This window comes from Haemaphysalis longicornis, unplaced genomic scaffold (genome assembly GCF_048455015.1).
Source record: "Haemaphysalis longicornis isolate Haplotype H1 unplaced genomic scaffold, Haemaphysalis longicornis Haplotype H1 scaffold_6, whole genome shotgun sequence".
NCBI classification, from domain to species: domain Eukaryota; kingdom Metazoa; phylum Arthropoda; class Arachnida; order Ixodida; family Ixodidae; genus Haemaphysalis; species Haemaphysalis longicornis.
The window spans coordinates 60,367,295-60,387,240 of NW_027526407.1; the positions used below are offsets into that span (position 1 = coordinate 60,367,295).

Genomic DNA, 19,946 nt, shown 5'->3' on the forward strand with positions numbered 1-19,946 from the left:
ATTACCTACTCAGTGTTTATAAAGAAATGAGTAATGAGTAAGAAGAAATGAGTAAGAGGAAATCAGTGTTCGAATCTACATATCTAACTTGACATTCGCATAAACGTCAATTACCCACTGCGTATTGTGCGCGAAAACTGAACGAAGCGTGATAAAGTTTGCATAACGAGTTACTCCTACACTGCGACGTCGCTATACCGAGTCACGAACGTCTTAAAACAGTGGTCTGCCTTTCGTCTCAATCATCGGCGTTGCCGACCGTAGCACGAAGACCTCCGTCATCGGCGTGCTATAACGTATAATGACAACCCCCAGGTTGACCTCAGCAATCGCAAACCCGCTGGCTTTTCAAAGCAGCGTACCTCGAGTCACGGCTGTTTCTGTCCTTAGCCCCTGTGGGACCCGAAGATGCCTCTCAGCGTTTCCTCCCTTTTCCTCCTGTCTTTATTCTCCCGCCACTTTTCATTATTTTCTTTCATTCCCGAGAGCCTCCGTGCGGGCAAGGTGAGTCAAGGACTCGCCCGTCACGTTGATGTACGAAGGTGGCTACGGTTCATCGTCGCATAACATTAATAGTATACCGGCCCCACGGCAACGCATTACCGGTCGTCGTTAAAGGCTCTCTGTATTGTCGAGAATGCGTAAGCTATGGTCCCCTGCCTCTCAAAGCTTCTCCTCCTCTTTTTTCCGGGTGGAGAAAGTATTACTCACGCGCTGTCTGTGTTGCGCGTGTACGCGTGTTTTCGAGACGCAGATGCTTCCAAGGTTCGCCATGAATCAGCACCGCCGCCACCACCACGACCACCACCACCATCATCATCATCGTCCTTATCATCATCATGATCATCACATCACCACCAAACACCCATCATTACTGTCATAATCATCATCTTCTTCTTCCCACTTTCCCTTAAACAAGGCGGTGAGACAAAAAGTGGCAAAAACAGCTTTTGTGCGGGTCCAGGTGAAGCTGCTACGCGTAGCAGGCTTTAGTTTGTGGCTCAGTGAGTAAATTTCTTCCAGCCGTAATACGTGAAGTAGCGGGTTCGAACCCCCGCCACGGTGGTCCTAACCGAACCGCGGGTGAAATTTTCGAAAAACGAGTTCGACTTCAGAGGCCAGCGTAATGAAGCCAGTGAAGTGAAGCACGACATTAGACGACAAGTGCAGTTTGCCCATATTTATTCCCACGTAAGCCTATTTTAGCGACATTAAATAGCTCATTGCTAAAAAAACTAAACGCCGGGAATTCTGGCGAAATTACAGGAAATGGTCTCAACAGTAGGAATAGAACGTAAAGACGTTGAGGGGAACCATGACGTCAGCAAGGTCGTCATCGCCATTTGTTCTCTCACACCGAGTTGTATAGAGGCCGTTAATGAGCGTAACAAATTAGTTGCGCTGATGGACAGTGCCTAATTAAAATTATTTTTCATGCCACTTAATTACTACTACTAATTATTATGAAATAAGCTGGGACACTAACGCTGACGGGTCTCCCCAATCATCGTATATTAGTATCGAGGTTTTGAACCTAAATCTAACTTTAATCGCAAACGGGAACAGGAGCGGTATTTTTTTCCGGACGTGAACCCGAAACCATACCTTCATTATTTTAGCAAACTCAAACCGAACCGGAACTTAACCATACAGCAAACTATCACCTACCCTAAGGTTTTGCTGCTTTGTTTCCTTTAGCCCTTCTTTTTGGTGTTAGATTCCAATTTACCGACTAGCCGAACTCTCCATTCTGCTGCTATGCTCTGGTTACGCGTACGGAAAGGGCGGGCTAGAGAAAGTTTCAGCCTTTGGGTATCCTGGGTAAAACTTTGGCAAAAGAAAATTGGCATTCTGCAACTGCCGCCAATTTATCCCTCTCAATTCGTGATCAAACTGTCATGGTTGCATTGTATTATAGCGAAAGACGCGGTGGTACGTGACAGGGGAAACGCATGCACACATATTCACACTCATGCACACGTCGACAATAGCTATGGCAGCATACCTATTTCAACATGCCCAGACTTTACGCACTGGCTTGTATTGTTAATTAAACCGAGTTAAGTCAGGAGAAATGCCAAGAATGCACTTACGCCCGTAAGCGGTCATACCGTCAATCGCTCGCACGAAAATTGCGCATACTTCACCCATATCTCTATGACATTATCTCCTCATTCCTTTGAAACCACCCATCCATCATCCGCTTATGCTGAAACAGAATGCAAGACGAGGAAACATTGCGTCGGCCTACTCAAAAACCACGTACTAAGTACATAAACCACCGTTATAACAAAATCGCTTTCTATGCAAATCTGGTTTCATTCGAAGTGTTTGTTGGTCCCACTACAAGTTTGCACTGATAGCAAATGTTTATCGCTTTTAACGATGTATCGCTTACAACGAAACCAGTTTGATGTCCTGAGTTGTTATTGATTACATGTTTAGTCTGCTTGGAGGCCTGGAGGGACTTAAGGTCAACAGTATACGTTCCACTGGTATGCTCTTCTGCTCCTTTCCCGTAGGTGCCGAGGGTCTAGGGTTTTTTCCAGTAACCTACAGCCTGATTTGATTGATTGATTGTGGGGTTTAACGCGCCGACGCAACGCAGGCGATGAGGCGCGCCGTAGTGGAGGGCTCCGGATTAATTTTGACCACCTGGGGATCTTTAACGTGCGCCGAAATCTCGAACACACGAGCGTTTTTGCTTTTCGCCTCCATCAGAAAAGCGGCCGCCGCGGCCGGGAATCGAACCCGCGACCTCGTGCTCAGCAGCGCAACGCCTTAGCCACTGAGCCACCGCGGCGGGTAACCTACAGCCTGGTGACGGAGTGAACATGCTTGTGAACTTCGCTATGTAAAGCCGCTAAAATCGGCACTACTCTTCAAAATTTACTTGGATGCAGTCCTGTTCAACCTTGTAAGTGCAGCTTTGTTGCCTCTGCCACTTTCTATGGCTTGGGACTGCAGGAAAGATAGGGGTGCCGCAAGGCCTTCCTCTGTTTCGTACACTGTACCAAACGTCCCGAAGTGCTACAATGTTGTATCCTAGAAAACGAACGCCAACAGTTTTTTTTTCTAAGGAAATAACTCTCTCTCTCTCTCTCTCTCTCTCTCTCTCTCTCTCTCTCTCTCTCTCTATCTATCTATCTATCTATCTATCTATCTATCTATCTATCTATCTATCTATCTATCTATCTCTATCTCTATCTCTATCTCTCTCTCTCTCTCACGACACTTATTTTGAGGTCCTTTGGCCACAAACGATACACAAGAACTTATTAATGGCACTTTCGAGTAAAAATCCCCTTATTTCGGACCTTCTGTTTATTTGCCACGTACAAATTACGCTGAAGGCGCTGCGGCATGGCCTGACAGGCTTGCACACGTACGTAAAAAAATTACACGAAATCACGTTCCGATTAAAATTCCAGTATAGAATACAACGAATTACAGTTTAGATTAGGCTGGTAAATGTAGCGGGACGTTTTGAGCAGCAAGTGTTGTGTGACATTTGCGCCTCGCCTGAGGTTTTCGATTTCTTCAAAAAAAGAAAAAAAATATTCAGCCCATTATAATTATTTTTGCAGCTCACTCCCGAAACCCAAAAAGGGTCTCAAAAAAAATTACAAAAAAGGTACCTCGTACGACCGGTTCAGCAACTACGCAACGTGCTCATCATGGGAGTTATTAGTATCCTGTTTACAGTAGACCTCTACCTTCTCTTCTTACTACCGTCTCCCTGTCCGCACAAATGCAACAAATCACGGTGCATCCGTAGAGTAACAAAGCAACGCACTCCCCTTCACGATTACAACAAGAAAAACGCAATCCTCCGGCTACACAATTGCAAGGGTGCATGACAGACTCCGAACACTTAATGACGGAATATACATAACTGCAAGATTGCATAACAGACTTCGAACACTTGTGCCGGATTATGCACAATTGAAAGTTATGCCGGTATATAGGCAATTGCAAGGGTACATGGCAGACTCCTAACACTTATGACTGATTATACAACTCCGCTCACCCAGCGCTGTCGTCCACGCTCTCACAGCCGCCGTCTTCGCACACAGAAATCCGCGGGGACACTGGATCCCACTGGGTTACGTGCGCTGCCGTCAATAGCCGGATGCTATTGCAACGCTGTCAGGAGCCGACTGTGTGGGCCGCCTCTCAAGCACGTCTCTCACGTCTTCAAGGCGACGCGCCCAGCGGGCCGTCTTGGTTTGTACGCAACAGAGGTGCAACGCGATCCGGCGAGACCCAGCCAAGACTAGCACCTCTCACTGTTGCTTTTTTTTTTTACTTCGCGGAGAGATGTATGACTCCACGAGGAAGAAAGGCAGAGAGTCGTCGGACTCCTCAACGGCCATAAAGCCATCTCAGTTGTGGTAACCAGTCAGTCGTTTAATGAGATTCGTTTAAGAATGACAGTTGGGCTGCGTTCAACTTCCACCAGAGCAGACACCTCCGCCGTTGCATTCGTGGCATCTTGTGGCACTCCAGTCGCTTCTTCTTTTCATGCGGTAGCAATTACGTTGAAATTAAAAGTTGGCATAGCTATATTTAGTTCAGTGCTTTGCCAAAATTAACGAGGCTTCCATTTACCGACGCACCTGAGCGTAGGTCGGTGTGAAACACTTCTCTGTACACACAATGCGAAATGTCACTGAGTTTTTGCTGAAGTAAAAATGATAGCTCGCTTTTGTTTTTCTCCGCCTGCGTTAGCAGCCTAAATAAAGCTATTTTATTGCTATTACCATGAGTGACCCCCCCCCGGCACCCTCGGATTTATGAGCGAACGATAAATGAGGAAGTACCGCTCAATGACAAGCCGGCAGCATCAATGGAACTAACGTCACTAACGCTGTGAGTTTGAACGAAACGAATTGCAGGGGATTGATTGATTGCTTCATTGATTGAACGAAACCATTTGCAAGGTATTTGATTAATTGATTTATTGGTTGATTGATTGATTGATTGATTGATTGATTGATTGATTGATTGATTGATTGATTGATCGATTGATCGGTTGATTAATGGGTTAATCGGTTTATTGATTGATTTATTGGTTGGTTGATTGATTGATTGATTGATTTATTGATTGATTGATTGATTGATTGATTGATTGATTGATTGATTGATTGATTGATTGATTGATTGATTGATTGATTGATTGATTGATTGATTGATTGATTGATCGATCGAAACCCTTTGCAGGGTATTTGATTGATTGGTTGATCGATCGATTTGTTGATCGGTTGATTGATCGATTGTGATCGAACAGATTTTATTGTAGACAGTAAGCCCGATGCTAGGGCCGCCGCCCGGTGAGACTAGTTCTTAATTTAAATGCCTCCCCCAGCTAAATTGAGCAAATAAAGTATATACACTCCCTCACGCCCGGAGGCGGCCACAAAGCGTGCAAAAAAAGAACAAAACAAAAAGACCTGGCTGATCTACCGGGCGATACTGTTGATACGTAAGTAGTATAATAAGGGCAAAAGCACACTGATATGCACACCCCAGTACCGGAAAGAGAATAATTATTCGGTGGGAATACGGGGAGGAACAAGCTTGCTCTCTCGCCTCTTCTTCTGCAGCAATTTCCGCACACAGCTTTTATTTATGGACGGTTTTCGAGATGCAGAAGGCATAGAAGGAATACGCGCAAGAGAGGCCTCGTACGCCGGACTCGTACTTCGGTCTCGTTCGTCGCAGTTTCACTGCAGCCATTAAACTGGCGCTACAGTTGCTGTAGCATTTCAGAGTTTGGTATACAGACAGACTACTTGTTGTTCAACTATAAGATAGCATGCCTGCCATGCCTTTGCCCACCGAAGTCCATTGCCAGAGCCCTGGAGCCACAGGGTTCGCTTGGTTAATTCTTTATGCAGAGTGACGCCAGTGAGATGTAGATGCTCCAGGACACCATATATACACAAAGTCTCAAATGAAGTTAGGGGACGACCTACACTTGCGGACTTCAAGTGCGCAGGAGGACAGAGACACGCGTAGTTGTTTGAAACGTGCAGCATATTTTATTTAGAAGGCTAATTAGTCCCAAATCCGGCCGCATTGCGATTTGGGACTAAATAGAGATTTCACTCATTCGGTTGATACCAGTAAGGTACTATACCTATTAGCATTACCATATGTAACTTACCACCGCACTCTTCGTAATGAACGTCCACCCCCGTCACAAGCCACACCACTGCCTCACGGAACGCTTCGAGCTTCTATCACGTGACTAGAGGGCAGCAACTGCGTGGGACAATCAGCAGGTAAGGAGACGGTCACAAAGGGAGCCCCACAATAGCGCCACTAATTCAAAAGCAGGACCATAACACAGCCGTGCAGATATACCGTTAAGTATAGTGCCCCACTAACCATGTAGCTCCGCTTCGTTGCGGTCAAACAAAAAACTGGCACGGTTGACAGAGACTAAGCCTCGCGCAGTGACTTCCATTAGCCCGATTTTTTTTTCTGCTTTACGTCAGGTTTATTTTCATCGGTGCCGCCATAAAAGGCTCGCGGCATCGGCGCACAATGCCTGCGAGGAACCAGTTTCCCAGACGCGGCGAGTCGGTACCCGCATGTCCTTGGCACGCGCCGTGACCATTGACGTTTTGCGCACGGCCCGTCCCGTCTTTTACGCCGTACAAGGCGCATGACGCACGCAGTAGTTTCTCAAGCAACCGCCGTTCTCGCACGTCCTGCTTCGAGGCCCTGTCGTTAGCGGTGACCCGGCGGACGCAGTGGAAATCCGGGGGTTACGTCTGTTGCACTCGGAACAGACAAAGTGCTCACCCTTTGAGAGGAGTCGCGCCCGTTTAATTGTCCGTTATCTCTTTGACAGCGACTCTCGTTAGCTCCTCAAGGACATAGTAGCGGGATGACGGACACAGGAGAAACGGTAAAAGAGTGGACAGCACCAGCTATGTTTTGAACGGTGCCTGTGGGTCTTGCGTGTCTTCCGCAGCCCTGGACTATCATCAGCCAACACAGGACACGCGCTGTTTTTTTTTAAAGTAGCAATGGGATTAAAAACAATTGTACATACATTAGAAAAAACTGAAATCCTTAATTTGAGCGAAATACGGTTCTTAAGGGGACCCTGAAACACTTTTTTCTACTTTCTTGAAATCTTAAATGCTTACAGAACGCAGTCACCCAACACACCCAATATACTTAGATTAGGGGGTCGCAAAGTACCTCAGCCAAAAATTACTGCTCCATGCCCATTAGATAACTTGGAAACTCGCTCAAAAGATTTTGCTCTCTTTCCCGGTCTTGACGTTCTTCGACCGCTCGAATGACGTCACTAAGGCCATGTGGCGGCTGTTGGCCGGTTTTCCTTCAGTTGCAGCAATGAACGCTTTTCGATAGCAACTTAAAAAAAAAAAACAGCCACAAAGCAGAAACGGAGGGCATATCTGGTGCGATGAGCAAATCACGCAGGGCAGCTCCGTGCTGGCGATAACTAGCTTTCGCAGTGCTTCCAGACGCAAAGGAAAGAGTGAAAGCGTTTATCGAAAGTGTTGCAGGGTCCCTTTAAGGTATGCTTTCTAATACAAAACAAGGCAGGAAGGACAAGGAAAACACTATCCTGTAGTGACCAACAGTAATCATTGCAATCGTGGCACGTATGTGTCCCTCTCGACGACCTCGACTCTCGTAGGCCACAACGTTGCGATAACGGTACTTCTGGATTGCCAGGACGTACGATTCCTTTCTTTTTGTTCTCTTTCTTAAGACAGCGTGAGCGTACAGGAGCGATGCCACGCTCTGCATTCTTGGAAACACGCCAGAGGAATGCAAGTATAACCAGGGCCGCCCTAACGGCTTTCGGTGTTTAGAATTGAGATAAGCAACCGGATGAGCGTTTCCTGTCGAATTCAGGTATATCTTTCGTAAAAAATTTTTTTTCCTCGCGCACTTTCAGAGACACCCTACTTGTGTCATAATATAATTCTTGATTAGTGTTTTGATTGATTGATTGTAGGGTTTAACGCGCCGACGCAACGCAGGCGATGAGGCGCGCCGTAGTGGAGGGCTCCGGATTAATTTTGACCACCTGGGGATCTTTAACGTGCGCCGAAATCTCGTACACACGAACGTTTCTGCTTTTCGCCTCCATCAGAAAAGCGGCCGCCGTGGCCGGGAATCGAACCCGCGACCTCGTGCTCAGCAGCGCAACGCCTTAGCCACTGAGCCACCGCGGCGGGTTTGATTAGTGTTTTGTTTTCTTATTCTTTAAAGAGGTATTTGCTTCTCACGTGTAACAAGAGCTTAAATCAAGTGTTTAACCTCCGTTAACTCCCAAAAAAACTTAGCTTTACGCTGACGAGGGGTCGCGTCTGTGTAGATGCTAAAAATGTATTTCTTGTTCTTTTGTTGTTCCATGGGAGCGTTGGAAAAGCGTTCCGTCGTACAAAAATGCTGTGTTGACCTCCAGCCCTCTTTACGACACGTAAATTCCCTCTTGTGTTTATAACAGCTAGCTTTCTGAGATAGACCACTACGCAGATAGAGTGCGCTCGGTTGGTAGTTGATTGATTGATTGATTGATTGATTGATTGATTGATTGATTGATTGATTGATTGATTGATTGATTGATTGATTGATTGATTGATTGTAGTGTTTAACGCGCCGACGCAACCCAGGCGATGAGGCGCGCCGTAGTGGAGGGCTCCGGATTAATTTCGACCACCTGGGGATCTTTAACGTGCGCCGAAATCTCGCACACACGGGCGTTTTTGCTTTTCGCCTCCATCAGAAAAGCGGCCGCCGCGGCCGGGAATTGTACCCGCGACCTCGTGCGGTTCGTGGTTGTTTCGGAATCAAGAACGAACTGGACGATGACAGACACGATGTTTCGAACTTGCTCTATAGATTTCCGCATATTTTTATGGTCGCGTTTGCGGTCGGCACTAGGCATTCCTTTTTAACTTCACGTTACAAAGTCTATTGTACCTACCATCGAGGCACCGAAATAGTCTTCTCAACCAACAGCCAGAACCAGTACCTCGTGAGTTCAATGTCTAAGCCGCGAAACGTTCGAATCACGAATTCTCCCTTTAAGGCATCATTCACACTGGCTGCGCAGAAGGCGACGACGACGCGTTCACGTACGATTCGCAGTATCTTCAAAGGCGGTGCCCCACCATCCAGCACACGTCATCAAACACGCCGCAACCGCCTTCCGCATCGCCAGTGTGAATCGCGCCAGATAAAATTTATAGTTGCCCCCTTCCGCGCCCGTCCCACTTTTCACCGCCCGCTGGCTCGCGAAGACAGGCCGACGCGTACTTCCGCAGTGCCGCCCGGACGGTGGCCGCACATGTGGGCGTCCCGTGAAGACGTTTCGGCTCAGAGCCGCGTTGGGGGTCAGCCTCTCTCCGGGACGTCAGCGGACGCTGACCAGAAAACAGTCCGCCCGCGCGCCGGGCAGGCACCCGGAAAAAGGAAGGGAAACAGAGGGGGTATGCCTTAAATTGCTCCACGCGTAATGACCCCCTGGCTTGACCCGTGGAATGGTGGTTAGGGCCATTATAAACGGCCTTCGGGAAGGCATTGCCCTGGCGCCCCGAATGGCTTTGTGCGCTGTACAGAACGGTTTTCTTTTTCTTGGTGTTCCCTCGCCGCACTCTCCTCTTTCGCTCTCTGGGGCTAGAAGAAAAAAAATGGAGATGCAGGAAAGTGCGACTCCGTAGTATACGGTAATGGTAATGATTGCTCCCATAAGACAATGGAGAGAGTGGAATTTCACTTAGGTAGCTTTGTGTTCTCCGGCAAGTTATGTGGCCCCTCTGTCTTCGGGCCGTTGTTTGTCGTCTTGTTGGCGTTGTACGTTTCTCGTGCTCGGGTGCCAGCAATAGGCATCGAACAAATACCAGCAAGGAAGCAGCGTCTTACCATCATCATCATCATAGTCATCGTCATCATCAGCCTACGCCCACTGCAGGGAAAATACCTCTCACATAGATCTCCAATTATCCCGGTCCTGTGCTAACTGCGACCAATTTATCCTTGCAAACTTCTAGATCTCATCCGCACACCTAACTTTCTGCTGCCTTCTGCCGCGCTTGCCTTTTCTGTGGATCCACTCTGGTACCCTTAAAGACCAACGGTTATCTTGCCTTCACATGACATGCCCTGCCCATGTCCATTCCTTCTTAATTTCTACCAATACGTCCTCAAGACGTGTTTGTTCCCTGACCGACTCCGCTCTCTTCTTGTCCCTTAATGTTACACCTATCATCTTCCATTCCATTTCTCGCTGAGTCGTTCTCAATTTAATTTGAACCCTCTTAGTGAGCCTCCAAGTTTCTGCCCCGTAGGTGAGTACCGGTAAGATGCAGCTGTCACACGCTTTCTTCTTCAGGGACAATGGTAGGCTGTCATTCATTGTCTGAGAATTCCTGCCGAATGCACTCCACCCATTTCTTATCTTTCTAATTTTCGCTGCCTCGTGGTTGGGAGCAGGGGCCTCACCAAAAATTACCAAATAAAGCAGGAAGAAGTCAAACAAACACCCGATCGAATAAGTGCAGCAAAAGCTTACATTCTCCGCGGCGGGCGATTCCTAGCTGTTACGAACTTGATAAATCATTTTTACTTATCTGGTGCTCTGGTAGGTGTCCGACCTGCTACTTTTTTGATCTAGTACCAGCAGACGGACGGCCAATCCTGTTTCTCGGGGGTGCCTTCGGTCGGTGGCTGCCAACCGCACAAACAAGATTATGTGACGTCATAGAAACGTCATTGTGCGATTGAAGGCCGCACAAACAAGATTATGTGACGTCATAGAAACATCATTGTGCGATTGGAGGCCGCACAAACAAGAGTATGTGATGTCATAGAAACGGCGCCTGAAAATGGCTGGGGAGTCGCCACTTCGTCTGTTTTTCTTAATATCTCCATTATTCGCTTGAAGTTCGCGATAAAATTGGTAGCCTTATTATCGTAACAAATCATTCCGTTTAATACACCAAACTTGTATTTTGTCTCGACGTCTTTTTAAACGTGAGCGCAGCCGTTAAGCGGAACGGAAACAGCGTGTTCGAGAGAAATTTCTGGCTAGTGTTACTACGGAAAGGAAACGGTACCTTTAGGACCCGGCGAAGCGCAAGCATGAAGCGACTGGGCGTAACGAACTTCACCGCAATACGTTTGTTATTCGAGACGTCACAACGATGCACTTCATATAGTCCGTTGTTAGTTACAATAAAGTAGTTCTTGTTAGAGTGCGAAAAAATGAACTGCGCGCTCCATTGTGAAATTAACGTCTTTGTGCGCCGTTCATCCGTCGATATTACAATAAAATTTATTTGACATGGACGTGGAAGCGATAGAATTCACATAGTGCGCGCGGAATGAAAGGAAACGGCATCCAAAGATACGCACAGCTGGGATGTCTGTTCGCACGAAGTCGCGCGATCGACGCACAATTTTTAGATGCGACGCTGAGAGGAGCATCTCTTGCCGGCGGCTCTGTCCTTCTTGCGTCGTCGTAGTCCGCGTCCGCACAGCTTCGTCTCTCCTCCGAATTCCCCCTCTCCTCTCTCCGATAGCGAACACTCTCGCCCAACATCTGCGGGCGCGTGGCGCAGCGCACTCTCACTCCGCCGGTAGGCGGCGCTGCGCGCGGCGCAAGCACGCTGTGCGCATGTGCAGCGCCCTCTCTCTCGGCGGTCTCCTCTCCTTCGGGCGCGCTGCGCATATAAGCGGAGTGCCGCGCTCCGGCCGGTCTCTCAGTCGACGATCGTCCGCGCTACGCTTGCTTTCTATCTCTCTCTCGCATTACCCGACGATTGCTCACGCAATTCGAGTAATCGACCCAACGAAAACGCACAATGGAACCCCCTTCAGCGTCGCATCACACCACGGTTCCCGCGAGGGGAGGTGGGCGTTATTTTTTTCCTATTGCAGGTACGGTGGCTTGTTATGTTAGCGTGCCAACCAGCCTAGTTCAGTGCTCCTCCGCATCACGACAGCGGCGCTACGGTCAGAGCCCTGTCGGAAAGTTGCCTACGTCCTCTGCACCAACGTTGCTTTGCATCCCGCGATGTTGCCACGGCTAAACGCTGTTCTGTTTTCGTGCCTCTAGTCTGCCTGGCTGAATAAAGCACCAACTAAGCTTTATTGTCACGATTTTTAACACGAAAGTGTTTTATTTCGCGATACACAGAGATTTCCATGACGTCATATCCGTCACGGAAGTGACGCCAGTGCAACAAAGCAAGCGGCGTGTAAAAGGTGCACCCCTGCACATAGTGTCTTCTTGTGGGGAAGCAACCTTTAGGACTAAAGAGTACGTTGTACTTAGGGTTGTTCGTTTTCGGGTTTTAGATTTTGACACGAAAGTGTTTTATGCCGGGATACACAAAGATATCCCTGACGTCATATCCGTCACGGAAATGACGCCAGTACACCTTTTCCGAAACGACCCGCCAGCAGGACATCCCTCGCCAGGCACACCCACAAGACAGCCGCCGACCCACAAATCAGGCTCAGTTCACTGCACATTCGCGTTTTACCGATTCCTATGACCGAGGAATCAACCACAGTTTTTTTTACTTGATCCGAAAACAATCTGTAAAACTGGGGCTACTGCAACGACTTAATAGGGGAAAAAATTGGCTGCGAATGCGCTCACTTTGCTCCAAACGTCGTCGAAAGACGATAGTGTTCGCCTTCCCTGCACGTAAATGCCTCTATTCTCGTTTCCAACCACCTTACACGCTTTTACCCTCCCGTTCCACTTCTCCAACCATAAACACAGTGAACGTTTGCGCAAGTCGATTCAATTTTGCCGGGTTCCACTGATCGCGCCATCTACTGGAGCTTTTTATTAATTTTGAATTCGGAACACCACCATGAAGGGCGCTGTGAACGCTTTTTCTATTTTAAGGTCCAAACTTTTTTTCAAGGCGTCTTTTTTTCCCTTTGCTATCGCAAAAGTCAAGCAGCCATGTAATTTTAATTAAAAGAACAATGTAAATAACACTGTCTTGCCTCAAATGAGCTTAATGCCTTCTGTTTGTTCAAGAATGTTGACGAGTATAAACGTCGCCACCAGATTTAGTAGTTTTGAAATTATTTGTCTATATAAACGTCTCGTTCACAATTTTTTTTTTTTACTTTTCGCCCGGCGGCTGATTCCAGACAGACAGAGGGACATTTAGAGCGAAATTTTCCCGTATAAGTAGCTCAAGAAAGGCTATTATCTTTAAAAAAATGTGTTGATATCGTCTGCTATCGTTGCGAAATGCCACTTGAAGCCGCGACTTTTCCGGATCTTCGTTATGACACACGAAAACTGCAGTGTCGACACCACCTGTTTGTTGCTGAACCGTGGGCCTGGCAGAATCATTCGTATTAAGAAGGGGATAAGCACTGTCTGCTTTGCGTTGCATTGCAAATCAGCATACAAGGATGAGGCCAGGGAACGAGGGACTCGCTTCTTTTGGGAGCTCGTAGGAGCTCCCAAAAAAGTAGGAGCTGTCAGGCGGGCACGAGACACCGGCCCGACTCTGCGCTAGAGTGGTGTGCAAGCACCACATTAAACAGAATTTCATCAAACGTGGTGAAATTCTTTGATGAAATTCATCAAAGAATTTCATCAAATCTCGGTTTAGTGCATGTTGATCGCTGTTGAAAGTATTTTAATTTCGGTCGTTCTAACCAACTGAACACTTTTTCGTCTGCCTGAAGCCGATGTCGAAGCGAGTAACACGCTCTGCGCTTTTCAGGCGCTAAAATTGTGAACGACATAATCCATGTCTCTTTGATTTATTATGTTTATGTTAAAAAAAATTGGGCCCATCTCCCCGCGAGGGGGACTCGAGTAAATGCGTCGCATAGGGGGTGGGTGTATTGCGTTAACATTTAGTGTTTGGGGAGTTGGTGGTAGTGAATGCGTTGTATCAGCAGCTTCTTGACGTAGTTTGAATGAGTCAAGGATATAAGGCGCGTTCGTAGCCCCCCATTCTGTGTCGGCTTTGTGGCGCAGTGGGTAGAGCACCATGCTCATTGCGTTCCGCCCGCAGGGTCGAGGGATCGAAACCAGGCGCCGGATAGTATTTTTTTTTTATATAGTGTAGGGGGAGGGGTGCGGACTACGACTACGGACGTCAACGCGGGTGACATCGTGAGTTACTGAAATGCTCTGCATTTAAAACAGGATGATCTAGAATTTTTTCAATCGCCACATCGACAAAGCGGGGTCACACGGCTTCAGTATTCGCCCCGAGATCGAACACAGTCGGCCCCTGGCGGCGGCGCGACGAACCGCTCCTACTGTGGATGGAGCTCTCGAGTCGTCTGCTCGTTCACGTTGCGCGTGGCGCAAGGCGCGTGCTGCACACGATAAAACAACCGATATGTGTACTTGCTTGGCAGTAACCAATGACATAGTTACATGTGCTTGCGAATTTCCTCTAGAAACGCAATAATCAGCGACGATTGCGGGTTAATGCGCAGGTTTAATTCCACGAAATATCTTCGCCATGGTCCCCGCTTGAGTGTGAAACGTGTTATAAACATTGCTTCGACACATTGAGCTTTTCTTATTGGTGACCGCAATCATTTGCCGTTTCGGGAACGTCAAAGGGTGCTTTTTGAAGGTGGCGTGGGGATTATTTAAAGGATAAAATTTAGTACACGAAACGGGTAAGAAGCGTCAAGAATATGTGCATACCCGTGCACGCATTCGCCACGCCCTTGCGAAATTGCGTTATGTCCTTATAGAAAGAAGAAACAAACAAAAACAATTAGACTGCACACGACCCGACCGCTATCGTTCATACATTACCGGAAACGTATTTTACACCTGCAAGCGCTGTGTGATCTAATTATTCCGGTACCTTTTCGAAAATAAATACCATTTTTGGATACTCGTTGCTTATATTGTGTTGCTATTTTTACGCATGATTTAAAATACGTTTCTGTGGATGCGCAAGAGTATTTCGGGAGGATTTCTCGGTAAAATTAAGCAGTTTTGAGTTTGCGTCTGCCCTGTAGCATTACGTGTGTCATTTTTATATATACCGGCTATTTTCACATCCCGACATGAACCACCTTGTCCGGAAATGTGTTTCACTCAGCATAACCAAATGCCTAATATGGTCACGTCTTAACGTCTTAAGATGGACCTAAGTTTAAAGAAAGAGAAAAAATAGCGTACATGTGTGGAGGGTGTGTGCCATGACTTGCTGGATTTTTTTTTTTATTTTTCCCACAATGCTTGCTTTCAATAAAATTTTGAAAAAGGTAACCCAAAATTCCTGGACAGTCTCGGACCAAAAGGGGGGTTAATAAGTTTTGAAAATACTTGCTTTTACTTGTTGAAGTACTGCTTTTTCACCGCTACGGAACACGACGACTAGCGTACTTTCAATTGCAAATAATACTGATAACCAACGTTTCACTTTTCGCGTTACACGCGTTGTATTCTCGCTGCTCTTGGAAAGCTTGCAAACCCCCCCGACTGCCCCCCCCCCCCAAAAAAAAAAAAGAAATGCACAGAAAACTTTTATCGTTGCCTTCCTTTTTTAACCAATCCTCAAGAAATAAATGCCAAGACAAAAGCGAGATTCAGTTTACGAAATAAAGTAGCTACCAGGAACCAGCTGCGCTGTTTCGTATAACCAGAAATAAAAAGGAACATATTTTACTACATCTGCAACTAAGGCAACTTCATTTGCCATCTTTATGGTCCGTAAGCGACATTACGCAAGAATGCAAACACATCTCGCTGTCCTAGGCCACTGTTAGATTTTAAAAGGAACGCAAATGGTCAACAGTGCAGCCGTAACAGAAAATATGTGCTCACTGTGAGGTCCCAGAAGCTTGGTTTACGCTGTGTAAACCTGCTTGCTACTTTGAAAGTGTAGCTGAACATGAGATGTTGATTGTACTGCGCGCGTTAGCAATTTAATTCGCAAGGTCACTTGCGACGAAAGCCTAAATAATTGACCCGACACCGTTATTCATCAAACCTGCCTTCAGAGTCGTTAAATTTTAATTTAATTAAAGGTGCGCGCAAAAGACTCGTTAAAACGGTTGCATTTATATATCTGCGCTGGTTAAAATTCAGTCATTTTATGTTGCCTTTCGAACACACAAAAATATCGTAAGCTCTTAGAACGAATGTCGGGGCAGTTAAGTCATGTTACCATTTAAGGTCATCCCACAAATGCAAGAATGCGTCATGCTACCAGTGAAAGCGATTGAAATTGCTGTTGAAAACTGAATTCCCCAAATCGAGGCTTCATGATTTGTTTCTATTTATGCTTTTATGGAGGGCTCAAAGCCATAATCTCGAAAGATCGAGCATGCTACGAGCCACGGCGTAAAAGTTCATTGTCATTATTGCGGCCGTTCTGAGATTCCCAATGGGTCGCCGCTTTTTTGTCGTAATAATGAAAACTTATTGCCGCTTCCATGCTATACATTGACCGTTGAGGAACCGAGTTACAGCATACCACTCTTGTTTGAACCTTTCATACGCCATTACGGCGCGAAAAAGGCCCGAAACGCGCCCACAGTATGCACAGTATGCGAAAGGCGCCCACAGCCACCATACCCACAGTGTGCATTCTTCCGGGCCGCTCAGCGGAGCATCCATACTAGCAGCGCGACTCTGGCGCCATCTACATGCCACCTACATGTCGACGATGTGCGCCGCCGTATGGCAAGGCTCCGACGCCAGCGCCAATTTTGTCGTCATGATGCGGGCTTGCGGCGAACTACGGCTTGCGCCGCATCGGCGCATCGGTCGGCACACTTACAAATTCCAGCGACCGTATCGCAGGTGCGAAAAAAGGCAAAGCGGGCGGCTTGGACCTCGTAAAGTGCGACGTAAACATGTCGCTACAAACCACCCCCCACGACAGTTGCAAGCTTTGTGCGGCTCTCTGGGCGCCGTGGAAAGTGACAAATGCTCCAATATTTCACCGTGACGCGTACGCCTGCCGGCGTGAACAAAGAACGGATGCGGACAGTCAGTCGGGCGACTTGCAAGAGAATTTGCGACCGCGGCTGCAGCATTTCAAGACAGCCCGAAGAATGCGCCGGCAGTGTGCGTGCGCTCGTGCTATTCAGTTAGCGTCCCTGCTCTTACACAATTAGGCTGATCGATTTATTAATCGACGTGTTCCTTATCGAACTACTAAGTGTACGGATTGGTCATGGTGCGATCGGGAAAATTTTAGGCCAGCCCCCATGACATAGCACTATAATGAATTTGCTCGTGTTTAAAGGTGCCTTGAAGACAAAAAGATCGAGTTTCGTTAATTAAGATGACTGCCTTGTCTTGATAACAGCGAAACCAATTTTATCGCGAACTTCTCGCAGATAATCGAGATATTAAACAAAGAAGATGAAGTGGAGGCGATTTCTCAGACACTTTCCGGCGATTCTTCGATGACGTCACTTAATCGTGTTAGTGCGATTGGAGGCGGCCGAACAAAGCCACCACTGGTGTCACTGTTTGGGTACAGAGTAACAGCACTCTTTCCTCCCATTGTTACGCGCCGCTGCCATGATCATTGGTCAGTTCGCATCACGTGGCATTTGTTTGCAGTGGGACGGTTCATGGGCGCCGTGCGTTTTAGTCGGTCAACTGTGGTAATCTTAGCATGTCCCCCCTGCTCTGCGGCTGCGCGCGAGTGGCATCGTTCCGAACGCGAATCAAAGATAGCGCGCGTCACAGCATTTCACCGGCAGAGGTGTGTCCGACCATAGCCTCCTGCGTTATACAGGAGGCTATGGTCCGACGATGCCGTGTTGCTGCGTCTTTGGCAGTGTTGTTTACAAATGGTCTCGTCAAAGTTAGCGGTGAGGCCACAGAAGCGGCAATTTGGCAACACTGATAATCACCAAAATGGCCGCCGTTGCTCATTCACGTGCCTCAGTGACGGAACTCTGTATCTTATCTAGTGACACTAGCCACCACCATGGAACCTGGCTGGGCGACTGTGTGTGGCCTCTAGTGTCGTTCGATCGTGTCACTTGAATGCTAACGTGCACTTAACACACTGATAACACTGGTTTTAGTGCTGGCCTACATTACGCCACGCCTGCCCACAAACTACGTCACTGTAGCGCGAAAGTTTAAGGTTTTATTATTCCCTGCGTTTTAACGGTTACAAAGGACCTTCCGTAGCTGGAATGGAGACTAGTGAGTTATTAAAGGCTAGTCCTTTTAAATTGAACAAAGTTGTTCTTCGTTGCCACGGTAACTGTAAATTATAAAAGGAAATTTAATTCGTTGTGGCTTCATTTCGACTTGCTAACAAACGTGACGCTAACACTTCGTGTGACAAAAACAGCCTTGGTTAGTGTTTTGGGATCGATAAAATTACTAATACATTATTGTATTCTACCATGCATATCCTCTTTTGGAAACACTGCCGTGTTTATTTGTTGTTGATCTGCCGTTGACACAAAAGGTATACATTAGTGGCCATACATGGTAAGAAGCCGGGTTTTCTCCAAACATTTTCACGCCATACTACTTAGGACAAACCGACAGGGCAAATGAACTGTCCGAGCTTCCCGAGACATAGGCAACCTGCACCAGACAGAGGCCGCTGTGCACCCAGCACTTTTCCTAATAAAGTTGCCGGTAGCGCACGCAATAACATCGACAAAAAAGTGCCTATTTCTTGACCCGTTATCACCCACCGCCTGCATCGTGCGTTCTACGGTATACGGGGCTGACGCTGAGACAAGGCGTAAAGAAGCAACTTGAAAACTCTGGCGAGTTGGTGATGCATGTTGGGTTACCAAAGAGTCACTACGATTAGTCTACGATTGTTGAGTTACCAAAGGCTAATCTTCACTACGATTAGCCTGCGAATTAGCCTGCGATTATTGAGTTACCAAAGGCTATCGTCACTACGCTATGGTTCAAGAAGCGTAAATAAGGACAGCCGTGATGAAGGTGTCGATTTTTCCTTGCCGTTTCCAGTACCTGGAACTCGACTGGTCGGCTACAGCATCAGCGACTGACGTCTTGTCACGTGCGCCGCGTAAACTGTTCGTTCATCTTGGCTTTTGTTATGACATCACCAAGAGCCTTCTGCGCCCGTGGCTTCAATCGTAATAATCACGGCTGTTGGTATCTCTGTTAGAGCGGTGACGCTTACGTACAGTCTTTGTCAAAATTTTGTGGGCCAAGCCGGAAACGCGCAGGCTGCAAGAAATTCAGTGTACAAGCTTACGTCCTGAGCGAGGCTGAAACTTTTTATGCAGGAAAGCTAGAGAAAACAGCTTTCTTGCTTAGTGCCTTAAAATATTTTTGTCCCATTTAAAGGTAAAGCCGATTATTGGAATTCTTTTTTTTTTGTGGTCGAAAAAGCTTAGAATTGGCACACAAAATGTTGACAAAGGGTGCACATCGGATGCTACGAACAGAGGTCATGATAGGCATGACATCTTTCACAACAGAAATGACGCACTGAACCACCAAGATACGGAAAATGTCGCTGCACCTCGTGCAGCAAACATCAAGGCAGCGCGCCTACAAAGCAGCAACATAACTTTACGATTGTTTTCAGCTCTACGAGGCCACTCGATGGCAGGATGTTAGACGCGCCGACGAACAAATATCACTCTTCCCGCAGGACCCTTGGCAGCACACCTTTATGGATGGCAGTAAACGCTTTCGTAGATGACGTTTTCGTTAGTCACCGCCTCTGATAACCCGCGTGAACGGAAGTGCCAGCTGCGGCTACCAGCATCACGGTTTCCAGTATGCACAGAGATATTCCTCAAGGACTCTTATGTGGGATGACCTTGTATATAATCCAGTCCATGTTGCGCAAAGTTGGAGGCAACCACGTACCGTCGAAATGGAGGCGAGAGATTGCGAAAGTGATTTTCATCCCCTTGGCGTATACATTTCACATCGAAAGGGCCTGGATCTTCCAAGA

The 19,946-nt window shown here is 47.2% G+C and overlaps 1 protein-coding gene across 3 annotated transcripts in view; it reads right to left on the reverse strand.

Moving 5' to 3' along the window:
• Positions 1-19,946, reverse strand: part of LOC144142779 (alpha-(1,3)-fucosyltransferase 7-like) — a 71,356-nt gene that overhangs the window by 17,359 nt on the left and 34,051 nt on the right. The window contains exon 2 of one of the 3 annotated variants that reach the window (XM_077674499.1): positions 6,170-6,267. The exons of 1 other annotated variant lie outside the window; for it this stretch is intronic. The gene's annotated coding sequence lies outside the window, so the exon portion shown is untranslated. Of the gene's footprint in view, positions 1-4,030; positions 4,160-6,169; positions 6,268-19,946 lie in introns of those variants that run through there. One more of the 3 variants, XM_077674500.1, reaches the window with a different exon arrangement.